Below are 11,384 nucleotides of genomic sequence, written 5' to 3'. Positions count from 1 at the left end.
TTTTGAAAATTTCTGAAAAATTTCAAGATTTACTTCTAAACCTTGTAACATCCCCCAAAAATGAAATATCATTCCCACAATGATCCAAGCATTAAGTAGACATATGGGGAATGTAACGTAATAACTATTTTTGGAGGTATTACTATGTATTATAGAAGTAGAGATATTGAAACTTGGAAATTTGCAATTTTTGACAATTTTTTTGTAAATTTTGTATTTTTTATAAATAAAAATTATTTTTTTTACTTCATTTTACCAGTGTCATGAAGTACAATATGTGACGAAAAAACTATCTCAGAATGGCCTGGATAAGTCAAAGCGTTTTAAAGTTATCAGCACTTAAAGTGACACTGGTCAGATTACCAAAAAATGGCCTGGTCCTTAAGGTGAAATAAGGCTGTGTCCTGAAGGGGTTAAAAAAATGAAATTCAATGTATGGAGTACTTGTCTTTTAAAAGTAGCCCTATAGTAGTTCTATTCGAGCACCAGAGCACCAGGGCACCAGGGCACTCGGGCACCCGAGCACTTTGGTGCTCGATCAACACTTGTGAGGAGCTCAGTTTGGGGCTTCCGTCTCAGAATTCATCAAAAATAGCTGAGCAAAAAGTTCTACATGCAGGAAATTTTTTTCTCCTAACGGAAACAGATCCTATTATAGTCAATGGGGTCTGTTAGGCTCTGGGTGCTTCAGTTATGTGCCGAATCCGGAACTTCCATTATTTTCATCCCTCTGCTCCTATAACCGAGCAGAAGAATGGAAATACATGGCTCTGTTGTGAAAGCCCCTTAAACTGTATAATGCATTATATCAAAAGATCACCTTTTACAGCCCCCTTGTGGGGCTAGCAAAAAGTTAAAGAAAGTTTAAAAAGTTAAATTAAAAGAAAATCTAGTGAAAAATTTAATGGAAAAAATGTATACGGTAATTACGAAAAATCCTGTGTGGAATCAAATCTGTTATGAATAGACCTGAAAGGGTAATTTTTGTTTCTGTTTCTTTTTTCCTCCTCAATGGTCTTCAGGAGATGGGTGGGGGGCTGTGGGTTTATGAGGGTCCAAGAGGTGCGTTGGAGTATGGGGTTGTAAGGGCAAAAATATTTATAAATTTTTATTTTTTAAAGAAAAGCTCCAAGATAAAAAATACACTTTTCAAATGAAAAAAAAAAAAACACATCGCCTGTGGATATTTGGTATCTTTGCGTCCATAATGGACTACGCACTATGCACTTATGTAATTTATCCCGTATGGTGAACACCCTTAAAAAAAAATGCCAGAATTGCTGCTTTTTGCTTATTTGCTGCCAAAAATAAATAAATAAAGAGAGATCAAAAAGTGTTATTCACCCCAAAATGTTACCAATAAAAGATACAAGTCATTCTGCGAAAAGAAAACCCTCACACAGCTCCATAGAACAAAAAATTAAAACGTTATGGATTTTGTAATGCGGCGATGCAAAAACATTTTCGTCTTTTTTTTACTAAATGTGTTTTATTGTAGTAAAACTTAAAAAAAAAACTATATGTATTTGGTATTGTTGTAATCCCAGTGACCCAGAGAGTACAGTTATCATGTTATTTATGCCACAAAATGAAAGTCGCAAAATTTATAACATAAAAACTCAGTGGAGATATTGCTTTTTTTTCCAGTAAGAGTTCACAAAAGTTAATCAGCAAGTTATGTGTACCCTAAAATGGCTCCATTAAAAACTATAACTAGTCCTCCAACAGCTACTTCAATGTCAAAATAAAATTTTAAAAAATTTGCTTTGTCACTAGGGTCCAAAACAGGCTTGTCACTAAGGGGTTAAAGGGGCTGTCTGGGACTGTAGAGGGTTATAGTATGAGGTCACAGAGAAGACTGAAGAAGGCCTTTAATCTTCCCACTCCCATTGTCTGCCGTGATCGTATAGTGGTTAGTACTCTGTGTTGTGGCCGCAGCAACCCCGGTTCGAATCCGGGTCACGGCATTTTTAGTTTTTAAAATTTTTTGTTGCCCAAAAAATAAAAAAACTATGGCTCAGAATATGGAGACACTAAAACATAATTTTTTTTTGTTTTAAAAAAGCTGTTGTCTAAAACTTACATAAATAAAAAAAAGTATACATATTAGGTATCGCCACGTCTGCATCGACACACCCCAAAATATTGCCAATAAAACCGTCATCTCATCCCGCAAAAATCATACCCTACCCAAGGTAATCGCCCAAAAACTGAAAAAATTATGGCTCTCAGACTATGGAAACACTAAAACATGATTTTTTTTTGCTTCAAAAATGAAATCATTGTGTAAAACTTACATAAATAAATAAAAAGTATACATATTAGGTATCGCCGCATCCGTGACAACCTGGTCTATAAAAATATCACATTATCTAACCTGTCAGATGAATGTTGTAAATAACAAAAAATAAAAACGGTGCCAAAACAACTATTTCTTGTTACCTTGCCTCACAAAAAGTGTAATATAGAGCAACCAAAAATCATATGCACCCTAAACTAGTGCCAACAATACTGCCACCCTATCCCGTAGTTTCTAAAATGGGGTCACTTTTTTGGAGTTTCTACTCTAGGGGTGCATCAGGGGGGCTTCAAATAGGACATGGTGTAAAAAAAAACGGTCCAGCAAAATCTGCCTTCCAAAAACCGTATGGCATTCCCTTCCTTCTGCGCCCTGCCGTGTGCCCGTACAGCAGTTTATGACCACATATGGGGTGTTTCTGTAAACTACAGAATCAGGGCCATAAATATTGAGTTTGCTTTGGCTGTTAACCCTTGTTTTGTAACTGGAAAAAAATTATTAAAATGGAAAATCTGCCAAAAAAGTGAAATTTTGAAATTGTATCTCTATTTTCCATTAATTCTTCTGGAACACCTAAAGGGTTAACAAAGTTTGTAAAATCAGTTTTGAATACCTTGAGTGGTGTAGTTTCTAGAATGGGGTCATTTTTGGGTGGTTTCTATTATGCAAGCCTCACAAAGTGACTTCAGACCTGAACTGGTCCCTAAAAATTTGTTTTTTGAAAATTTCTGAAAAATTTCAAGATTTACTTCTAAACCTTGTAACATCCCCAAAAAATGAAATATCATTCCCACAATGATCCAAGCATTAAGTAGACATATGGGGAATGTAACGTAATAACTATTTTTTGAGGTATTACTATGTATTATAGAAGTAGAGAAATTGAAACTTGGAAATTTGCCATTTTTTACTATTGTTTTGTAAATTTGGTATTTAAAAAAAAAAAATATTATTATTTTTTACTTCATTTTACCAGTGTCATGAAGTACAATATGGGACGAAAAAACAATCTCAGAATGGCCTGGATAAGTCAAAGCATTTTAAAGTTATCAGCACTTAAAGTGACACTGGTCAGATTACCAAAAAATGGCCTGGTCCTTAAGGTGAAATAAGGCTGTGTCCTGAAGGGGTTAAAAAAAATGAAATTCAATTTATGGAGTACTTGTCTTTTAAAAGTAGCCCTTAATATGTAGAAAAAAAATAACACACATGCCCCATGTGAGGATCGAACTCACGACCTTCAGATTATGAGACTGACGCGCTACCTACTGCGCTAACGAGGCAGTTGAGACCCTTAGCATCCCAAAATGTTCTGTTCGAGCACCAGGGCACCCGAGCACTTTGGTGCTCGATCAACACTTGTGAGGAGCTCAGTTTGGGGCTTCCGTCTCAGAATTCATCAAAAATAGCTGAGCAAAAATTCCTGCATGCAGGAATTTTTTTTCTCCTAAAGGAAACAGATCCTACTATAGTCAATGGGGTCTGTTAGGCTCTGGGTGCTTCAGTTATGTGCCGAATCCGGAACTTCCGTTATTTTCATCCCTCTGCTCCTATAACCGAGCAGAAGAATGGAAATACATGGCTCTGTTGTGAAAGCCCCTTAAACTGTATAATGCATTATATCAAAAGATCACCTTTTACAGCCCCCTTGTGGGGCTAGCAAAAAGTTAAAGAAAGTTTAAAAAGTTAAATTAAAAGAAAATCTAGTAAAAACATTTAATGGAAAAAATGTATACGGTATTTACGAAAAATCCTGTGTGGAATCAAATCTGTTATGAATAGACCTGAAAAGGGTAATTTTTGTTTCTGTTTCTTTTTTCCTCCTCAATGGTCTTCAGGAGATGGGTGGGGGGGTTGTGGATTTATGAGGGTCGGGGAGGTGCGTTGGAGTATGGGGTTGTAAGGGCAAAAATATTTATTACATTTTTTTTTTTTAAAGAAAAGCTCCAAGATAAAAAATACACTTTTCAAATGAAAAAAATAAAATAAAAATCGCCTCTAGATATTTGGTATCTTTGTGTCCATAATGGACTACGCACTATGCACTTATGTAATTTATCCCGTATGGTGAACACCCTTAAAAAAAAAAAGCCAGAATTGCTGCTTTTTGCTTATTTGCTGCCAAAAATAAATAAAGAGAGATCAAAAAGTGTTATTTACCCCAAAATGTTACTAATAAAAGGTACAAGTCATTCTGCGAAAAGAAAACCCTCACACAGCTCCATAGAAAAGAAAATTAAAACGTTATGGATTTTGTAATGCGGCGATGCAAAAACATTTTCGTCTTTTTTTACTAAATGTGTTTTATTGTAGTAAAACTAAAAAAAAAACTATATGTATTTGGTATTGTTGTAATCCTAGTGACCCAGAGAGTACAGTTATAATGTTATTTATGCCCAAAAATTAAAGTCGCAAAATTTATAACATAAAAACTCAGTGGAGATATTGCTATTTTTTCCAGAAAGAGTTCACAAAAGTTAATCAGCGAGTTATGTGTACCCTAAAATGGCTCCATTAAAAACTATAACCAGTCCTCCGACAGCTACTTCTATGTCAAAATAAAATTTAAAAAAAATTGCTTTGTCACTAGGGTCCAAAAAAGGCTGGTCACTAAGGGGTTAAAGGGGCTGTCTGGGGCTGTAGAGGGTTATAGTATGAGGTCACAGAGAAGACTGAAGAAGGCCTTTAATTTTCCCACTCCCATCGTCTGCCGTGATCGTATAGTGGTTAGTACTCTGTGTTGTGGCCGCAGCAACCCCGGTTCGAATCCGGGTCACGGCATTTTTAGTTTTTTACATTTTTTGTTGTCTTAAATGTACATAGGACAGAAGTATTAATCCCAGCAAAACTGCCATATGTGGAAATGTGTCCAAATGAATTGCAAGTGAAATTAGTTGTTTTTGTGCCAGTTTCGAAAGTGGAAGCTGGTTTGTTAATGGCCATAACCAGCTTTATCACATTTCTTATTGTTTTAATTAATTAATTTATTTTATGCATGTATATAGCGCTACTATATTCCGCAGCGCTTTACAGACATTAGCTGTCCCCTATGGGGCTCACAATCTAAGGTCCCTATCAGTATGTCTTTGGAGTTTTTAATTTATTAATGCAAGAAAAGCTCAAAGATAAAAAATAAAAAAACTTTTTTCCACTTAAAAAAAAAAAACAACAAAAAAACTAAACGCCTCCACTAGCGTCCTCTAGTGGCAAATTACTGTTGACGGAGACTAACTAGTAATAGATGCCATAGTTGTGGGGTGTGACAATGACAACAGGAAGCAGCAAGACACCCTAGTGGCACAGGAAGGTTTTGGAGGGGTCCGTCTCCCCCTTTAAATAAATTAAATTCAATGTATGGAGTACTTGTCTTTTAAAAGTAGCCCTTAATAGGTAGAAATAAAAATACACATGCCCCGTGTGAGGATCGAACTCACGACCTTCAGATTATGAGACTGACGCGCTACCTGCTGCGCTAACGAGGCAGTTGGACCCCTTTGAATCCGGATCCAAAATGGACCATGTGTAGATGGAGGCAGAGAGTGGAAAAATATAATCCTTTGCCTACCTAGAAAAATATAAAAAAGAAAACTATACACAATTGTTACACCCTGCACAATAAAATGATCACCTTGTGGGACGAATACCGCGCCCTGACTGACGTCGGACGTTAACTGCATCGAGCTTACGAGATACGGTATGGTCACTGGTTACCAAGGTGTGATGTTACGCCCTCCTGGAGGAGCGGGTAGGGTCAGTCTTGGTACAGTTTTAACAGACTCCTCCTGTCCACGCGGGCACAGAGAGGCAACAAGCTGAGAGAGTCTTTTCACTGCCCCAGTGAAACAGCGCGTTCTCAGCCCGGGAAGACTGCCACCAGTTCCTTGTTTGATATAAGCTATACGCTAACGGGATTATATAGGGTAAGAAACCAACCCGCGGTAGCGTATTACTAGGCCGAAACACGGACGCGGGGATTCGTGATCGAGATACCAGACAGAACAAGATTAAATTATATATTTAATCGCCTTAAAGGCTCACTAGACACAGGGGCGTAACGTGGCAGGGGGGCTGTTGCCCCGGGCGCCAAATTGCAGGGGGCGCCCGGCAGCAGGCATTTTCTAAAGGAGGGAAGCAGGCATTTCCATTCTGCCTCATAGGCTTCAGGACAGGTCTAGAATGTATTGGCTTCTTCGAGGGCATGATGTCATGAGATCATGTGACCGCTTCCTCCCGCCCCTTACAGGAAAAGGGCTGTAAGGAGAAGCAGAGCAGCGTCCAGAGCAGGGAGAGTGCAGGCACTTACAGCATGCTGTGCTCAGTGATTCCTGGTGAGGGGTCTGGGGGCTGTATTTTTATGGAGATTGTAGTGGAGTATATGAGGGGTGTGAGAGCTGCTAGAAGCTTTTATAAAGTCACCCACAGTTACATTGCTCACCATACAGTACATCCCCTTACATTAGGTATTTTAAAGGGAGTCTGTCATCAAAGTTTCACCTTTTTAACCCTTCCCATAGCTTTCTAGCAGCCTTACAGTTAATAAAAACATTACCTTTATGAGCAATCCTGGACTTATAAAACCGGCAAAAAACAACTTAGTAGTATATGCAAATGAGGGCTCACAAGTGCCCAGGGGCAGCGTTACCCTCGTAGGTGCCCAGCTAGCTCAGCCTTATCGTCGCTTCACCCCGCCCTGTCTTTCCATCTGCTCGCCCCCATCCTTTCCCTCTGACCGCCCATCTACTTACTTCTTGTTTCGCCGAGATCCCGCGCCCAGTGGCGCACCTACAGGGGGGGTCCAGCGGGTCTGGACCCCCCCTAGAACAACCAGGCAAATATTATTTTTTTTTATCCTTCAGGGCCGCACCGCCGATCACCATAGGCGGCGCAGCCCTGGATGTAAGTGTAGCAGTGGCAGCGGCAGCAGCAGCATCAGCGGCGGCGGGGGGCGGGGGGGCGGGGGGGCGGGGGCAGTAGGAGATGAGCGCTTCCATTGTGGAAGCTCTCATCTCCATAGCTGTGCTGCGGTAGGGGAGGGAGAGGTGTGTCCCTCCGCTGTTCTTCTGATAGGCCGCAGGCACTAATGCCTGCAGCCTATCAGAGGCCGGCTCTGGCGACACGATGACGTCATCATCGCGCTGCCTGAGCCGGGCAGCACACAGCAGGGACACGGGCCGGAAGAGGCTGCATCGCATCGCTGCTGGTAAGTATAGGTGTATTTTTTTTTTTTTTTTGAGGGGGGGAGCTGGCACTATGGGGGCACTATAAAAGGAGAGAACTGCACTATGGGGGGGCACAATAAAAAGGGAGAACTGCACTATGGGGGGCACTATAAAAGGAGAGAACTGCACTATGGGGGGCACTATAAAAGGGGAGAACTGCACTATGAGGGGCACTATAAAAGGGGAGAACTGCACTATGGGGGGCACAATAAAAGGGGAGAACTGCACTATGGGGGGCACTATAAAAGGAGAGAACTGCACTATGGGGGGCACTATAAAAGGGGAGAACTGCACTATGGGGGGCACTATAAAAGGGGAGAACTGCACTATGGGGGGCACAATAAAAGGGGAGAACTGCACTATGGGGGGCACTATAAAAGGAGAGAACTGCACTATGGGGGGCACTATAAAAGGGGAGAACTGCACTATGGGGGGCACTATAAAAGGAGAGAACTGCACTATGGGGGGCACTATAAAAGGGTGGGAATTGCACTATGGGGGGCACTATAAAAGGGGAGAACTGCACTATGGGGGGGGCACAATAAAAGGGGAGAACTGCACTATGGGGGGCACTATAAAAGGAGAGAACTGCACTATGGGGGGCACTATAAAAGGAGAGAACTGCACTATGGGGGGCACTATAAAAGGGGAGAACTGCACTATGGGGGGCACTATAAAAGGGGAGAACTGCACTATGGGGGGCACTATAAAAGGGGAGAACTGCACTATGGGGGCACAAAAAAAGGGAAGAACTGCACTATGGGGGCACAAAAAAAGGGGAGAACTGCACTATGGGGGCACAAAAAAAGGGGAGAACTGCACTATGGGGGCACAAAAGGGAGAACTGCACTATGGGGGCACTAAAGGGGAGAACTGCACTATGGGGGGCACTAAAGGGGAGAACTGCACTATGGGGGGCAGTAAAGGGGAGAACGCCACTATGGGGGGCAGTAAAGGGGAGAACGCCACTATGGGGGGCAGTAAAGGGGAGAACGCCACTATGGGGGGCAGTAAAGGGGAGAACGCCACTATGGGGGGCAGTAAAGGGGAGAACGCCACTATGGGGGGCAGTAAAGGGGAGAACGCCACTATGGGGGGCAGTAAAGGGGAGAACGCCACTATGGGGGGCAGTAAAGGGGAGAACGCCACTATGGGGGGCAGTAAAGGGGAGAACGCCACTATGGGGGGCAGTAAAGGGGAGAACGCCACTATGGGGGGCAGTAAAGGGGAGAACGCCACTATGGGGGGCAGTAAAGGGGAGAACGCCACTATGGGGGGCAGTAAAGGGGAGAACGCCACTATGGGGGGCAGTAAAGGGGAGAACGCCACTATGGGGGCATTATTTGGGGGGCACCATGGGGGAGAGGAGCACTATGGGGCATCTGGTGGCACTATAGGGGCATTATTTGGGGGCACTAAGGGGAAGTGGGGGCTCTAAAGGGTTCTTTATTCTTATTGGCACATTATGGGGGCATTATTGCATCTGGTGGCACTAAGGGGGCATTTTTTTTACTGGCACATTATGGTAGGCACTATGGGGGAAAGGAGCACTATTGGGGCATATGGTGGCACTTAGAAGGGGCATTTTTTACTGGCATATTATGGGCGACACTATGGGGAAGGGGAGAGGAGCACTATGAGGGCATTTACTGGGGCACTATATAGGGGTATTTTATACTGGCATACATTATGGGGACATTAGCTCAACAGCGGGTACTAAGCGGGGATACAATCATTTTTGGGGGACATTATCTTTATACTATTAGTGTCTGGGCGCAGTTATTTTTTTAGAGCACTGTGTGCCAATAATTGTTGAAGGGGGCAGTATCTGTGTGGTAGCAGTATTTCCAGGGGGGCTGTTTCTGCAGTATAGTATTGGGGGCACAGCGGGCACAGTATTGGGGCACTATCTGTGTGGTAGCAGTATTTCCAGGGGGACTGTTTCTGCAGTATAGTATTGGGGGCACAGCGGGTACAGTATTGGGGACACTATCTGTGTGGTAGTAGTATTTCCAGGGGGACTGTTTCAGCAGTATAGTATTGGGGGCACAGCGGGCACAGTATTGGGGGTGGCAGGAAAGGGGGTTCAGAAGATGTGAAGATGATGGAAATGTGGGAAACTAATGTCTGTTTGTTAATCCCTGCAGAGACGGGAGATGCTGAAGAATCATCATGGCGGTCTGGTCTGAATGGAGAAGATGAGGAAAGAGAACGTCTACAACAAAGGTGACATCACTGGATGTAAGAGGTAGGGGGCGCTATGTAGGAGAGGAGATGCTCCGGCTCCTCCCCTGCCATTTGCAGAAGGAGGATTCAGAGCTGGATGAGGACGGCCAAAGGGGGCAGCAGGCAGATGGTGGGGGGAACCACAGGCCTTGAGCAGGATTGGGGGAGGGAGGAGAGCGGAGGAGGAGCTTCCTGGCTGCAGCCGGCTGTCTATTGTATGATGTGAAGCAGGCAGTGCAGCCAGGACATACTCTCTCAGTATGATGTGTAGAGACAGGCCGCAACTATAGAATGTCAGCTGTACAGTGTTTGTTGGGAGTGGCCTATTATATGTAGGAGGGGCGTTTAATAATGGGCGAGGCCAAAAAAATGTGCGGCGCGCTTTGCGCGCCGCATTGTTCTTTTCCTGCAGAGCTTTTAGAATCGCCAAGTAAAAGAATCAGCGCAACACACTACACCCCCCCCCCCCCCGTCCCTGCAGTTTTAAAGATGAAGGGGGCTTTGAAAAATGTAATTAGCACAGCACACTACACATGCCACATTTTTTTGCCTTTCGGACCCCCCCTAGACAAAATTCCTGGGTGCTCCCCTGCCCGCGCCTGCGCACTAAGTCTGTCGGCCGGCGCATGCGCACTGCGATGCCCATTCCTTGTACGGCATCACAGTAATTAACTAAGTGCGCAGGCGCAGGATCTCGGCGAAGCAAGAAGTAAGTAGATGGGCGGTCAGAGGGAAAGAATGGGTGGGGGGAAGCGACAATAGGGCTGAGCTAGCTGGGCACCTACGAGGGTAACACCGCCCCTGGGCACTTGCGAGCCCCATTTGCATATACCACTAAGTTGTTTTTTGCCGGTTTTATAAGTCCAGGATTGCTCATAAAAGGTAATGTTTTTATTAACTGCAAGGCTGCTAGAAATCTATGGGAAGGGTTAAAAAGGTGAAACTTTGATGACAGACTCACTTTAACTCCATAAGGTGGTTTTGCCTCGTCTGTACGCTCTCCACACTGTGGGCTTTGTCTCCTCTGTGCCCCCTCCACACAGTGGTAAAGATGAGCGAATTTCAGATTTTAAAATTTGTTTACACTTCGTTTGGTGGTAGAAGCAGAATTGCAATATGGATTCCGTTACCACAGACCATAACGCAATTCTATGACGTAGAATGCATAACGGAATGCCTTTAGAGACATTCCGTTATTCCTTCCGTCATAATAAAAGTCTATGGACTGCATAACGGAAATGGGACAGATCCGTTATGCAGCCCATAGACTTCTATTATGACGGAAGGAATAACGGAATGTCTCTAAAGGCATTCCGTTATGCATTCTACGTCATAGAATTGCGTTATGGTCTGTGGTAACGGAATCCATATTGCAACTCTGCTTCTACCACCAAACGAAGCACAAACAAATTTTATAACAAATTCGCTCATCCCTACACAGTGGTTTTGCCTCCTCTATGCCCCCTCCACACAGATTAGAATATATAATGGCCGCCTCTGTATTATTAGTATATATAATAGCCCCCTATGTATTAATATAATATATAATAGCCCCCTATGTATTATTATAATATATAATAGCCCCCTATGTATTATTATAATATATAATGGCCCCTCTGTAATATTAGTATATATGAGTG

General features: G+C 43.1%; 4 non-coding genes across 4 annotated transcripts; 2 read left to right on the top strand and 2 right to left on the bottom strand.

Annotated features, from left to right (window-relative positions):
* The first annotated feature begins 1,895 nt into the window (after positions 1–1,895).
* TRNAH-GUG lies at positions 1,896–1,967 on the top strand. Its single transcript has one exon. It is a non-coding gene; the product is annotated as a tRNA-His (tRNA).
* A 1,542-nt stretch (positions 1,968–3,509) lies between these two features.
* Positions 3,510–3,582, bottom strand: TRNAM-CAU. Its single transcript has one exon. It is a non-coding gene; the product is annotated as a tRNA-Met (tRNA).
* Positions 3,583–5,008: 1,426 nt separating this feature from the next.
* TRNAH-GUG lies at positions 5,009–5,080 on the top strand. Its single transcript has one exon. It is a non-coding gene; the product is annotated as a tRNA-His (tRNA).
* Positions 5,081–5,708: 628 nt separating this feature from the next.
* TRNAM-CAU lies at positions 5,709–5,781 on the bottom strand. Its single transcript has one exon. It is a non-coding gene; the product is annotated as a tRNA-Met (tRNA).
* Between the last annotated feature and the right edge of the window lie 5,603 nt (positions 5,782–11,384).

Source organism: Bufo gargarizans, chromosome 2 (genome assembly GCF_014858855.1).
Source record: "Bufo gargarizans isolate SCDJY-AF-19 chromosome 2, ASM1485885v1, whole genome shotgun sequence".
Taxonomy (NCBI): Eukaryota; Metazoa; Chordata; class Amphibia; order Anura; family Bufonidae; genus Bufo; species Bufo gargarizans.
The sequence above is the reverse complement of the archived record's forward strand: the minus strand, read 5'-3'. Positions and strand labels throughout refer to the sequence as shown.